This window comes from Chanos chanos, chromosome 3 (assembly GCF_902362185.1).
Source record: "Chanos chanos chromosome 3, fChaCha1.1, whole genome shotgun sequence".
NCBI lineage: Eukaryota > Metazoa > Chordata > Actinopteri > Gonorynchiformes > Chanidae > Chanos > Chanos chanos.
Genome location: NC_044497.1, coordinates 55,760,826 through 55,775,909, shown reverse-complemented (window position 1 = coordinate 55,775,909; position 15,084 = coordinate 55,760,826).

Genomic DNA, 15,084 nt, shown 5'->3' with positions numbered 1-15,084 from the left:
GTTTTGGGAACAGACTCAGTGAATTTCTTTTTTGGTTCATTTTCTTCAACCAGCATTCTAGTAGTTGCACTTCAAGAAAAGAGATAAAAAAGTGAATGTCAGTTTTGCTGAAGATAATGAGCTAAAATGCAACAAGAGCATGAAGTCTCACAGTTCTGGTTGCACGTATAAATTTGTGGTGATTTTGCTGGAATTAATTGGTATACATTAGAGGTAGTTCTCTTACTTTAACATTCATAAACAGCAGCATTGCATGAGACCACACAGCTCAAAGGTCAACACTCATGGATATTGTAGGTCTCTGGAGTTATCTGTATTCTTAGGCCAATGAGCATCTCCTTGTGAGGTTAGTAAGAGGTGCGATAAGGTCTGTCTGTAGATATTCAGGCTGTGATAAAGATCTTCAGAGCTTGTATTTATCCTTTTGGGGAGGAAAAAGATTACCTGCCATGTCAAAAAAGCCCTCCACTCCTTCAAAAGCGATTCCCCTCCTAATCGTCCAAATTGAAAAAGTGTTTATGGTCAATCTGGCCCGGCCTGTCTGGGTCTGCTTTTAATCGGATCTGGAGCTCAGCGACACGTGATTTCCTCAGAGTGTGAGACTGCATGAGTTTATTCACCTGCCTCCTTTTTTTTTTATTACAAATCCACTTTGCATTGCCTGTCTTTGTCTCCACTCTCCCCCACCCCACATACACACACACACACACGCACACACAGACACACAGACGCATATACATACAGACACACACGCACACCCACACACACACAGACACACGCACACACACACACAGACACAGACACACAGACGCACATACACACAGACACACACGCACACCCACACGCACACCCACACACACACAGACACACGCACACACGCACGCACACACCCACACAGACGCACACGCACACACACAGACACACACACATATATGTATACACACACACACACATACACACACACACAGACACACACACACACACAGACACACTCACACACAGACACACACACACAGACATACACACACACACACAGACGCACACGCCTTCAAACTCACAGCCAGCAGTGGAGAGCAGAGGTGACATGAGCTTGGTCAAAAGCGCATAGGGAACGGCCCTGAAGGGCAAGAGCAAAAGTCCCAGAGCTCAACCACAAATGGCCATGTGTTATCTAAGGACAATATGAGTCTGTTAGACAAGACAGTGTATACATGCAAGGAGTAGCAGGGAGAGATGGAGACGAGAGAAATAAGAGGAATAGAACCAATAATCAGTGTTAAACTCTTTCATTGTTGGCTAGATGCCGGGATAAGTAAATGAAAAGTACTTGTATCAAACTCACATCCTCTCATTACTTTGAGTGGAGCGGATCGAAACAGGAAGAGGTGAAATAAAACAACACCATCCTTAATTTTGGTGGGCGATATAAAACAGGGATAGGTGAAATGAAACAACACCTTGTCGACTCAAGCCTTAATCAAGTGGTTTAGCAGCACTGAGAAGCATAAACAATATGCAGTTACATTTACATTAACATTTATTCCTTTGGCACTTACAAGAGAAGCAGAACACAATCCAAGCATCCAGTTATGATAGGGGCTGACTCAGACACAAGTGCTGCAGGGTTTGGTTTCAGTAAGTGACTAGATAAAAGTGCAAGATAATAGTAGGGAGTGAAAGCTACCACCCAAAAGTAGGGGTTAAAGCAATGCTAATGGTCGAGCATGCAATAGTCCATGAAACTGTTGGGCTAAGAACAATGATCACAAAGCAGGGACGCTACAAACAATGATCAACAAAGCAATTGACTGCAACTGCAATGTTCAAATGGAAAAAGAGTATCTCACAAGAGAGTACCAAGGAATTCACATAGTGCCAAATAATACACATCATACAACAGAACAACAGTAAAGAATCTACAAGAGAGCACTGAGTAATATAGATTATAAAGTTCCAGGTAGTGACATGTCATAAAGTACCAAGTAATATCCATCCCACACTTGAACAAGACAGCTATAAACACCTGTGAACAGGTAAGGAGTTGAAGAGTAGGGAACTGGATCGAATCTGAGGAATCTGGGGTTTAGTTTATCATGGAAACATGGGGTCTTCAAGCATTTCTGGAAGTGATGAGGGACTCTGCAGGACGGATTGAACTAAGGAATGTATTACGCTAACACTGAACCACATATGGGAGGAGTCCAGCTTGTGTCTTCCTACCGCACAATGGAGGTGTCACCAGGTGTTGATGTGGGCAGGATTACACGTTGGCCCTGATAAGTGACCCAATGTAGGTAGTCGCAGTTCCACTGGCAACTCTGCACGACTTTGACTTGTTGCGGGAAGCTACAGGGAGTCAGTGGAGGGCAATGAAAAAAGGTATAATATGTGCGCATTTTGACTGATTGGAGACCAGTCATGCTGCTGCATTTTGGATTCATCTGCAGTGGTTTAACAGCACACGCTGGCAGACCTGGCAACCGAGGGTTGCGCTTGTGAGATAATGAGAGCCTGGACAATTTAAGATGCAGACACTGACAGGAACGGTCTGATGTTAGACACAGTGAATCTGCATGATCGTGAGGTTGGCGCAATGTGCTGACTGAGACCTCACAAGTTACGTACCATTACACCTAGGTTCTCGGCGGACTTACATGGTAGTAATGATGACGAGCTTAGCTGGATTTTGATCCTATGGAGAAATGAAGGACTGACCAGAATAAGAAGAAGCTCTGTCTTCAACAGGTCAAGTAGGAGGTCGTGTTCTTTCATCCAGGCAACGATGTCTGTGAGGCATGATGAAATCCATGCTGAGACTGAGGTGTCCTCCAGAGGGAAGGATAGCCAAGGCTGGGTGTTATCAGCATAGCAATGGTAGGAGATGCTGCCTGGTGACTGAATGGCTGGACCCACCGAGGTGGTGAACGGTGAGAAAGGGAGAGGGCCAAGCACTGATCCTTGAGGCACTCCGTTTGTTGGCTGATGTGACATGGCCCCTCCAAGACACTATGCCCCTCCAAGACACTCTTTTGGACCTATTTGAGAGATATCAGTTAAACCATCGGTCTGCTATTCCCATGATGGACAGAGTGGACAGGAAGGATCTGGTGGCTTACGGCATTAAAAGCTGTGGATAGGTCAAGTAGAATGAGAACAGCTGAGTATGAAATTTTCATAAAGAGATTTCTTCTTTTTTTTTTTTTGTCAACGGGTGAAAAAATCCAACTGCTTCTCCAGACTGATTTATTTCTGTTTGTGTCACTTGAAGCACACACCACTAGTGACAGGGAAGAGCCTCTCCTCAACACCTCCGTCTCATTAATGACAAAGCTCTGTTCTTTGGTTTAGCACTTACATTCTAATTATTCCTCCATGCATAAATAAGCAGCAAACTCCAAACACAGAGCCCTGACTACGGTAAGGTTCAGCAAAGTTCAGCATCCTCTGGGGGTTTTCACCGAGTCCCTTCCGACTGAATGGCCACATAGCGCGGCGGAGTGGCGGAAAAGGTTGCCGTGGATTGCTCAGGTTTTTGTCGGGGGAGAGGGGGGTTTATTTGCATTTGTTTGCTTTCTGGTTTGAGGAGGACCAGGCAATGACTTCAAAAACCACTTAAGGTCCCTGAGGAGTTCCACTTCTTCTTCCTCTGTCTCATTTGCATAACCCAGTGAAAGAACTGAGGAGCCCTCACTGAACCATCACTGAGACGCACAGTTACCTTCTCAACAAGCTGTTTGCTCTAGATGTTTGAAGCATAATTGTGTAAGGGTTTTTTTTTTTGTTTTGTTTTGTTTTGAAGGTATGCATTCTCCAGAGAAATCATGTTTGATATAATAACCAGCTAAGAACAAGGACTACATGTCCGCCGTTCTCAGTTCATGTCAAGATATACATAATTGAGCTTGTAAGTCAACGATCAAGATCATTCTTCTAATCTTCTATGTTCCATCACCATGGCACCCACTTCTTTTTTTTTCGCATGGAATATTTCTGAGCTCACAGAACACTGGTTGAAGGACACTGCACTGGTGGCTTGTGTTGCTATGACGATTAGTTTCTAGGCAATTCAGTGCCAAAAGAGGAGGTGAGGAAAATGTGAAGGGTTTCGTGACAGGTTCCTCAGCACTTTGACTCCTTTCGTTTGGACCCGGGGCTGTACTCCCAATTACTCCTTTCAGGCTTCCAACGAACCTAGAAGATCCTGACGAAGAAGCCTTTAATTAACCAGGCCCTAGCTCATTAAGTAAGTGGAGCAAAGTGACAAAAAAGCTCTTGAGTGTATGGAGAGTGGAAATAAAGAAAAGAAAAAAAAAAGGAGTCGACATATTCGCCTTCACGGTTTGTGAACTTGACCCATTTTCTAATGTGATCCGCAGCTCCCTATGTAAAAAAAAAAAAAAAAAAAAGAAATAGATCATAAGACTCACACGCATGTTCTCTTTCAGTTGTAGGCAGTCTGTTCTGTCTAGCACAAGCAGATACACAGCATGAATGGTGTTTAAAGGAAAAATCATCAAAAACTAGCTTCATTTTTCATATATTTTTACTGAAAATGGTGAGTGTTTATGTTAATATGGCTATGTCAAACCATGACATAAGGGAGTATATGCACTCTGAGTGTTCAGTACCAGTGTTAAGTGGTAGGTATGACAGTATCAGTGTCTTCCAACCCAGTCCTCCAGCTCTCCACACAATCTTTTCTGTCTTTTTTTCTTTCTTTCTTCTTTTTTTTTTTTAAATCTCAGCTCTGCACAAACACGTCTAGTGTAGGTGACTGGCAAAGTAAGTTTTGGATAACTGGAGTCAGTTGTGTTAGTTTTTCGGATTGGAACTGTAAATGCAGAGGACAAAAGAGGTAATCCGGAGGCCTGTGGTATAGAAAAATGTACACACTCATTCCATTGTCTCGGCTGAATTGTCTTTCAGTAGAATGAACTGAGCATAATGTTTTATGGATGTTTCAGGTAAGATTTTTTGTAGTGCTTACAGTGAGAGAGAGAGAGAGAGAGAGAGAAACATTCTAATGTACACTGTAGCTTCAACTTGGGTTTGCTTAAATAATAAATAACAATAAATAATAACTTAACTGTGTATACGCGTTACCCCTGTGTCATGCATAACAAATGCTAGTTTTAACATAAATGGCATGGGGGTAATTGTATGGTACAGTATAGTTGTATTACATGGCAGTGGTGCATTGTGAGAAAAAGTATTGCATATGCTCTGCTGGATGCATGGTAGCAAATACCTCCCCCCGCCCACATGTCTGTGGCTTTGCTGTTTGAGAGCTGTTTGGTTGGTAGATGGAACTGCAGGCTCGGCTTAGGTGTATGGTCATTAATCACGCAGTGACTCCCAGTCCTCCAGGCCTGTTTCAACGCACGCTCCGCTGCAGGGAGGGCAGACTGTGGAGGCGGCCAGCTGGAGGTGTGGATGTGTGGGAGGACTATGCCCGTGCGTCCCCTGGGGGACAAGACCCAGGCGTTTGCTTCACTGTCAGGTGTCATTTATAGTCTCCTCTGGGAACACGTGGCTACATACCGCTGGAGGGTGTGACTATAAGACTTAGACTACGAACCTGTCCCAGAGCAGGGCCAGACGGCAGCAGCAAGGCCAGGACTGAGGAAAGAAGCTGAGAGTCACTACCTGCGTGAGAACTCACAATGTTACTGTGGGAGACAAAAGGACACCTAAAGAATGAACTTACACCTTAAAATCGTGGGGGGGGTTCTTGATTGTTTACACTGGGTGAATGGAACGGGGGGTGGGGGGATGGTTGGCACCACAACCTGTATTGTTAGAGCAGAAAGTATAAGCTGCTGTTTGTTTGTTTGCTTGTTGGTTTGTTGGTTGATTAGTTGGTTTTCACACAGAAACTACATAATTAGCACCTTTCTCCAAACACCACACACACATATCTCTTTGCCAAGAGTACGAGCTGACAACATACACCTGTACTCCAAGCCCTTCAATGTAGCATACTGTCTGCAGCTTTACAGCAAAAAAGAGATTCTATTCTAAACTATACTACAGTTTCTTTATATATATATATATATATATATAGAGAGAGAGAGAGAGAGAGAGAGAGAGAGAGAGAGAGAGTATATAACTGTATATGTATGTGAAGAGAAACTATACATATATATATACAAACAGAATTTATCTTCTTGACTTTGTCTTTTTTCCGTTGAAAATGAGTTGAGCCATTATATGTGACAAAATAAAGCTCCCATTCGTTGAAAAGTGCATTTGGTTTCAGAGAGTCATGATGCTTTCGGCAATGTTTTTGTTTCCTTCTTTCCTTGTTTGCTTGGTTGATTGGTTGGTTGTTAGCTTGCTTTTGTTTTTGACTTTGTTTTTTTTTTGTTTTTTGTTTTGTTTGTTTGTTTTTTGCTAGTTTCGAGACCATTCAAATCTTACTGCGTGCTGTAACGGAAAATTTCTGGAAGGCCAGTGCTGTTATTTTGTTGACTTACTCTTGCGCTTTAAGTTTTGAGAGTCATAGTGAATTCTGGGAAAGAAATATCATGTCTGGGCAAACACACTTTTGCCAGGGCTGTCCACTATGAGAAAAAAAAAACCTTCACACAAAGGTGAAAGACAGTAAAATCAGCCCTGAGTTCTGACTTGAGAAGAATGGGCATAGAGCTGAAAGAAGGGGACCATATGTTCAAATCAGATATCTAATGAGAAAAAGTTCGTTGTGATGATAATTCAGGCATGTGACCCAACGCTGGTTATAAAATTTCTGTGCATTGCATTATCATTAAAAAAAAAAACACGCACTGAACAGAGAGAATTGTTTATTGCTTTGGGAAAATGTCTTCATAATTTGGATTCCATATAAAAACAGCAATAGTGTTCCTCATCTGCTAAGAACAATAAAGAGAAACTGTGAAGCCTTTGCAAATGTGCGTCTCTTCTAAATGAGCAGCTTGTCTTCCATTTCCGTCTCTCTTTTACCTGCCAAGCCGTGATGCTGATAAGCATGTCAGAGCTCTGAAACAGATGTAGGTGAATCCTCTGGAACACTCATTCATCTTCCCCACTCTCTCTCTTTGTTCATTCTGAGGAGAAATAACACAGACTCACTCACTACACATCGGGATTAAAAAAAAAAAAAAAAAAGCCAACGGCAAAGTGTTTAGTGATGAACTGCAAAGTGTTTAGAGATGAATCAATCTCCTCTGAGCTTCCGTCAAACCTGATATGAATGCCAACAGAGTCAGACAGACACTAAAACATTAGCCAGTTCTTTCCTTCCTCTGAAAAAAAAGAGAAAGACATAAACAGTTTGATATATGGAAGCACCAGCCAAAACAGCTGCCCTCTGCCAACTCTGAGTCGCTGGGTTTATACCAGTGGTTTAAAATTAAGGGTGAGTTGCAAATGCTGCATGTAATTCTGAGCCTTATTTGGTGCAGGTAAAACAGGATATGACATAGTTAATGTATAACTGGCTGTCATGTAATTCTGAGCTCTATTTGGTGCAGGTAAAACAGGATATGACATAGTTAATGTATAACTGGCTGTCATGTAATTCTGAGCCCTATTTGGTGCAGGTAAAACAGGCTATGGCATAGTTAATGTATAACTGGCTGTCAAGGGGAGAATTTTCCTTCATTACACATAAAACAAAGCAAAGATTCAGACAAACTGTGTTCCACTTAATTCTATATCGATAAAATAAGTAAAAATAAAAATACACTCTATCTTTTACATTCAGGCTATCAACAACATAATGAACTCTGTATCTCTTGGACAAATGTGGAAATGTATTTATTCATTGATTTAAGTAAAAAGAAGAGAAAAAAACATATGAAAAACTCTGTATCTCTTACATCAGTGTACTTTTCCTTATTTATCCATGTTGAATTGTGACATCTGTATTGTAGAAACGAATGGGGCTTGTGCACAGAAACTCAACTGGTTGTCCTGGTAACAAGAATAGGCAGGTGGGCTCAACTGACACTAGCTGGTGTATGATCCTCTAAAACGTAGTTAGACTTCTCTAAGTCATTTCCAGCAAACAGGCTTTGACACCAGCATCTTGGCAGGTGAGTGGAGCCTCTTTGACAGTGCTTTGTCTTTTATGTTCCTCCTCTTTTTTTCTGATTGTTCACTAATGGATGTGTTTCAGCACGATTACAGCTATCCTCTACTGCTTAAAGAGCCCCCCCCCCACCCCCCCCGACAGTTTTCACAACCTCTCAAAACAGTTCAAATGGACTGGCAAGCAGAGTGATGATGCTGAACTTTTTAAACCTCTCCTGGTGCAGGCACAAAGTGTCTGTACTGAACAAATTCGTCCTTTGACCTTAACATGCATAATTCAATAATTCAGACATATAGAACAAAGCATAGTCCTAGACAGCTATATACAACTATTTCTATCTCTGTGTTTTATTTGAATAATGATGGGCTGGATGACTCAAAAATTCTTTCTGTGATTATTTACAAGCGCACGGCAGTGAGTCATTTGTGTGGGAGGACCTGTTATCAAATCAGAGCAGAAGTCTGAATTTGTTTGACCAGATTTTGCTATTGATTCTTGTGTCATCTATAAGGTATTGCAATTACTTTTCTGCACAGAATCCCCCCCCCCCCCCCCCCCAGCACTGAAAACACGAATACATGACTCAGTGTTTGCCCCAACCGCACTCCCCTCACACACAAAACTGAAAAAAAGAAAAGAAAAAAAAAACTTTTAAAATGTTGGTTTCAGCCACAGTTCAAACTCTCTTTTAGTAAAGCAAAGTAATTAGAAAAAAAAACCTACATGGCAGTAGTTGTGGTGGTGGAGAGAAGTGGCCAAGCTCCTACAGATTTTCAGGTCTGGGGCCCCAGCGTGATGGTTCAGTGCTGATACATTCCTCTGAGCTACAGCTTGCTGACAGAATGTGATAATTGTGCATTGGCTTGAATAACAGTATCAGCTTAATGAATAGATGCCAGTTATAGCATTGGAACTGTCCGTGGTGCTGAAGTTTGTTTGGTTTTTTTTATGAACACAGAGCAGGAAGTGGGGCTATCCATGGTCCTGAAGTCTCTGTGTTATTATGAAGACTTTGAATTGGTCAAGGAAGTTTTATAATAAACAGGGTGAGGCAAACAGCTTTTCCAAAAAAGATCACGAAGTGGTATGTACAGTTTTACATACGTGTAGTTTACAGGGCAAAACTGCTTTTTTAAAGGACAGCTCATTCATCATTTATATTTTCATCACACACACACGCACGTACGCACACACACACGTGCACACACACACACGCGCACACACACACACACACACACACACACACTTGTCTTTATTACTTTAGTTATGACTTGCCACTGATACCCATATTCCAGTAACTAATAAATAATAATAACTTAACGTAATAACTTAACCATAACCATGTGCAAGGAAGCATTTTGGCACATTTTCTTGCTTTAAAACCAACAGTAGTATTTTTAAAATATGATTTTCCAGGCAGGACAAGCAGATCCCCTTTGGCCGAATGTCAGCATGTGGTCCATACAATGGCACAAGATCCTAGACCACACACACACACACACGGACCCAGAGGGACACACGCACGCAAACACGCACACTCACACACACACGCACACACACACACAGAGACACACAGACACACACAGACACAAACACACGTACGCACGCGCACATACACACACACACAGACACAAACACACGCACACGTGTGCGTGCGCACACACGCACACACACATACACATACACACACACACACACACACACAAACACACGCACACGCGTGCGCACACACACACACACACACACATACCCAAAGTCACAGACATGTCCATTGTTTAGGCTTGGCAAAGCGTGTGCCTTTGTGAAAGGCCTCTACTCTCCAGGCATGGGGCTGGAATCAGCGGTTCCTCATTAATCTTCTGTGTCCACTGCGGAAAGTCTGCTAATTAAAGGCATTGTTTACCTTTTCTCTGGCACATACTGTGACTTATGGGTGGTGAGGCTGCCCTAGATCACACCAGAGCCTTTTTTACTGAACAGAACAATGCCCACGCTGGGCTCCAGTCCTGCCAGCAAAACCCACCACTTCAAAACCAGTTTCTTCTCTTTTTGGCATTTGGCACCTGTTGACATATTCCTTCTGACTACAACAAGCATATGAGTTACAACAGTTTTATGATCCATAACAACCATACAAAAGCTTTGTTTGTTTGTTTGTTTGTTTCAATAAATATATTCAAATCAGGGGGCACTTTGAATCCCAGCAGGAGGAGTTAAATAATTAGAGACTGGTGAAGAGCCTTTTTAACTGTCAGAGATTGAAGGTGATTTTATTTCTGTAGAGGGGAGTTTATCAGTCTGCTCCAGATGTCTCAGTGCTGCGGTGTGGTGCGCCTGTAATGACGTAATTAGAGCCGAGAAGCAGTTTGATTCCAGTGCTGATGAGTATGATGGACCAGCTCCTAATAATTACCATAACATTAGTTCACCCAGTATACCAATGAGTCTGTATGAACATGACTGTTATTTGTCTAGAGTGAATCTTGTGTTTGTGTGTGTGTGTGTGTGTGTGTGTGTGTGCGTGCGTGTGTGTGTGACTCATCATTTTTGGATATCTTGTTTCAATATTTAACTTGGCTAAAAAAAAAATCAAGTTTCAAGTTTCAAGTTTAAGTTTATTTAGAGCCCAATATCACTGGTTACAGTCTCAAAGGGCTTTACATGCCCACAGGATTACAACAAAACAGAGCAGGGTGGCACCCCCTGACTTGATCCTCATAGCGGGCAAGAAAAAACTCCTCAAAAAACCCAGACGTTTGGGAAAAATAGGAGAAATCTTGAGAAGGACCACAAAGAGAGGAGACCCCTTCTAGGCCAGCCAGGCGTGCAGTAGGTGCCAGCCCAGAGGGCAATTTACAAAACAACAGAGTGATAATAAATGAGAACACAACTAGTAGGTAGTATGAGGAATGACAAGACAGCATGGGCTCAGTTGGGGGGGAACTATTCAAACAAAAAAAATGTTTGAATAACACATATAGTGAGAGGAGCTAAACCAAATCTTGGAATAATCATGCTATTATAATAATGGAAATTTCACAGGATCAAAATTCATTTTGACGAGAGTGTTCAGACAATGAGGGAGGTTTTTATTAATGGCTAAAATTAATATTAGTGATTGGGTTTGCAGTTGGGTTTGGACTTCATGTTTCTCGTGTTTCATCTTTGATGACTGAACCACACCGGAACGATCCATAGTTTGAAAAAGAGTCGCCAGTCTCTGTGTCAGTGTTGGTGAGATCCTCTGATGGTCTCATGATACAATACATTTCTGTTTGTCCTACAGCATGAGAATAGTCTGGTTGTCCTCAGTCATTCTGGTGAGAGCCCCCCCCCCACCCCATCCCTCCACCACCCCGCACCCCCTCCCCAGCTCCACCCCCTCTGTCACTAGCGACCAACTGCTACTGCAACGAAATACGGTTTGTTCCGCCACAGAACACGGTGTCAAATTCCCTCCCCAAATCCACTCAGCGGAACTATCCGGAGTGTTTCTGACAATGACTCCCGGATGCAGTTTAACAGGAGATTTACCTCAGTGAGAAAACAAGTTGTCTTCACATCCACCCTGCTCACCAGCCCATTACAACAGAAAAAAAGAAAGAGAAAAAAAAGAAAAAGAAAAAGAGAAAGAAAAAAACAGCCACGACACTAAAACGGGACAGAAACTGCCTCACAACGCAGCGTCAACAGGACAAAAAATAAATAAATAAAAAATTAAAGGAGGGAAATATATAATTGCGGCTGAAGCTGGTGGTCCATTAATTGCAGTGATACCTCATTAGAGTCCAGGTGGAGGATGAGAAGTCTTGATGAGGCTCTTTTAGAGACGGGGGAGAGTCGTAAATTGCCTGTGACTCTGGTGTTGTTACAAATGCCCAGAGGAGAGTTAGGTCAGGTAGGAGGTGCACGACCTTTCCCCCGATGAGGTGGCTCACGCCTGGGAAAGGGACATCCACAGACCCAGCCACCCCCCCGGCCCCCGTCCTCCCTCAAAACAAGCCCAATTAGAAGGTGATGTGCTCCAACCCCCACACCTGCCAGTGCTGAATGCAGCCGATTATACAGACGGTGAGTGGGCGTCTGGGAAGCGAATATCTAGAAAGCCTCTGTCAAGTGCCTGTAAAGCCATGCCACTGAGATTTGCAATACAAGCGAGAGGAATTACAAAAAAAGAAAGAAAGAAAGAGAGAGAGAAAGAAACAACTTCAGTCATGCTCCCTTGCCACAGAGACATTAGAAGAGCTTATCATATCATGTTCTCTCCTGCTGGCCCGTTGCTATTGGCAAACAGTGAATATACATTTTGGAATTGAAATGTAGTTCATTAGCACAGTATCTGAACATGGTCTTCTTCACATCTGATCAGTAGGGTATGTGTGTGCGTGTGTGTGTGTGTGTGTGTGTGTGTGTGTGTTTCTGTGTGTCTGTGTGTGTGTGAGTGTACATGTGATAATCATAAATAAAACTCACTTCTTAAGACATAATCATCCCTATGGTTAGGAGGCAAAGCTTTCAGTTATCAGGATAAACTCTCAGTATCTCGCTTGATCCAATGCAGGCTTTGGGAGAGAAAAGTCTTGGTCTTTGACTGCTTAATAAGATTTGGACCATAGTCCTGTGATCCTCAGAGACTACCCTCTTCCTCTTAGCAAGTGACACTGAACATTTGACCTCATGGTATTAGGCATCTCTGGTGAAAAAAATTCTCCTGAGCCAGATAAAGCCGTTACCTGCCTGACCTTAGAGTTCTGTCACAGAGCACAGCCAGGGAGAGAGAGAGAGAAAGAGAGTCAGAGAGAGAGAGAGAGAGAGGAGAGAGATGATGGGGAGAGACTATGATACAGTTGCATAGTCTAACTGTTCCCATATTAGCTCGTCTCTCAACCCCCCCCCTCCACACACACATACACACACACACACACACAAAAATCCATTCACCTTTTCCCAGACTTCAGTCTGTTATTTATGGTGGATCTGCTCAGCTGGGTTTGATAGATATCCACTTCTCAGCAGATCTGCACACGGGGTTGATGGGTAACTCGCGTCGATGGGAAAGTCATGTTCTTCCACTCCTGCAAAGCTCCACATTTATGCTGGGAGAGAATGACGGCATGCTTGAATTGCCCCGGGGATGTGAAGAAGGGCCCGTAATGAGAGGAAGAGGAGGGTATAAGTGCAGGAAGATTTTTTTTTTCCCTCCGCGCCGTCACGTCCAGCAGCTTTTTTTGATCAGCAGGATTAACCAAGACTCTCCCAGAGTGAGGAGCGTGCATGTGCATGCGTGGGACCCAGAAGGCTACTCTGGGAAAGGTCTGTATTTTTTACTTTTTGATTTATTTATTTATTTATTTGCTTTTGGAATGTTCTTTTTTTGTCTTTTTTCCCTAGTGATGGACAGGAGTGTTTTTTTTTACTGTCACTCTTTCCCCTCTGCAGGCAAAATGTCACAATATTGAATGAAAGGCTTTGGTTTTTTAAAATTTTTTATCGACCAATTGGACACCTTTTTGAGGCACATTTTAACCTATGTTTGCTTCTGACCAGTTTTACATCTGATCAAAGCTTTTATAAGCACTTTGTAAAATGTCCCATAACTGCTGTGTGCTGTTGAATAACGCTCAAATTAATTAGCATTGATTCAGCCTGTTCAGAAAGGAGAACATTGCTTCTGTATTAGATAAAAGAGATAGGGTTTTTTTCTTCTCCGTTAGAAAAGGTTACAGTCTAGTACTTTGTCGAACTGAAAAGTGCTTTGAAAGTGGTGCATCATTCTGTTCATTTTTTGAGCTGAGTTAGAGGACATGAACAGACTGGACACAAAGAGAAGGTTGTCTTGACCTGCTCACAGACACACAGTTTTAGGCCAGTGCTTTGCCCCTCTGAGCCGTTGCTTTGGAGTGCTGTTTTAGGCGAGCCCGTCTGTGTCATTCATGGGCTTTATGTGCTGCAGGCACTGATGAACAGGAGAGAAAAGGTGGTGATGGGGCGGGGGGGAAATGAAAACACATACCATGGCATTTTTGCACAGACATCCAGCAAGCCATCTGACCAAGCCAGTTGTGATTACTTCATCTCACAATGCATACTTTTCATGCTGGCCAAATAGAATTCCCAACAATGACATGTTGAAATGTACGTGTGTGTGTGTGTGTGTGTGTGTGTGTGTGTGTGTGTGTGCTTGCGTGAATGCGTGTGTTGTGTATGTGTGTGCATGAAGCCACATCCCTAAAACATGCCAAATACATAGAACACGCATAGAACACGCTCTTCATAATACATGCCAAATGCATAAAACATACCGAATGCATAAAACATGTTTTCGTTTGCCGAGCAAAGTGGACACAAATATTATCAAGGCTCTTGAGATGCTCTCTACATGCACTCACAATTCAGTCCAGTCACGATCTGGCCACAAATGATCCCTCACTCTCTGAAGAGAGAGAGAAAGAGAGAAAGGGGGGAGTGGAGAGGGAGAGAGAGAGGTAGAAACAGGTGAGGAGAAGGACAGGGGAGGGCAGGTACCGTCGTGAGATCCGACCCAGAGAAACGGAGACGCTGCTTGTGACAGCCCATCACCGTCACATCACTGTCTGCTGTGGTAACCTTGTGCATGAATTCAGGAGGGCAAGCTCGCCAAAAAAAAAAAAAAAAACCAGGGATGGAGGGAGCTGTGGGGAAACCTCAGATGGAACTTTCAGGGTGGAGAGGTGCAAACAACCCAAGATGGAGGCATGGATGGATGGATGAAGCAGGAGAGTTGTTGGGGTCCCTGAGGTGGAGGGGTGTAGGTATGGCTGGATTTAGGTGGAGAGTTGTGGGCAGTTCTGTGATGGAGAGGTGTGGTAAATCCAGTGATGTGACGGAGGCGGAGATGGAGAAGACTCACTGTACATTAACTGCCCTCAAGTTGCTTTTGTCTTCTGTTGCTGAGGCTCATGGGAGCTTAAACGTCTTCATATGTGACGCACACACACAAAAGAGCACAGAGCTGTGAAATTTTTCTCACTTCATCAAGGTCACAGATG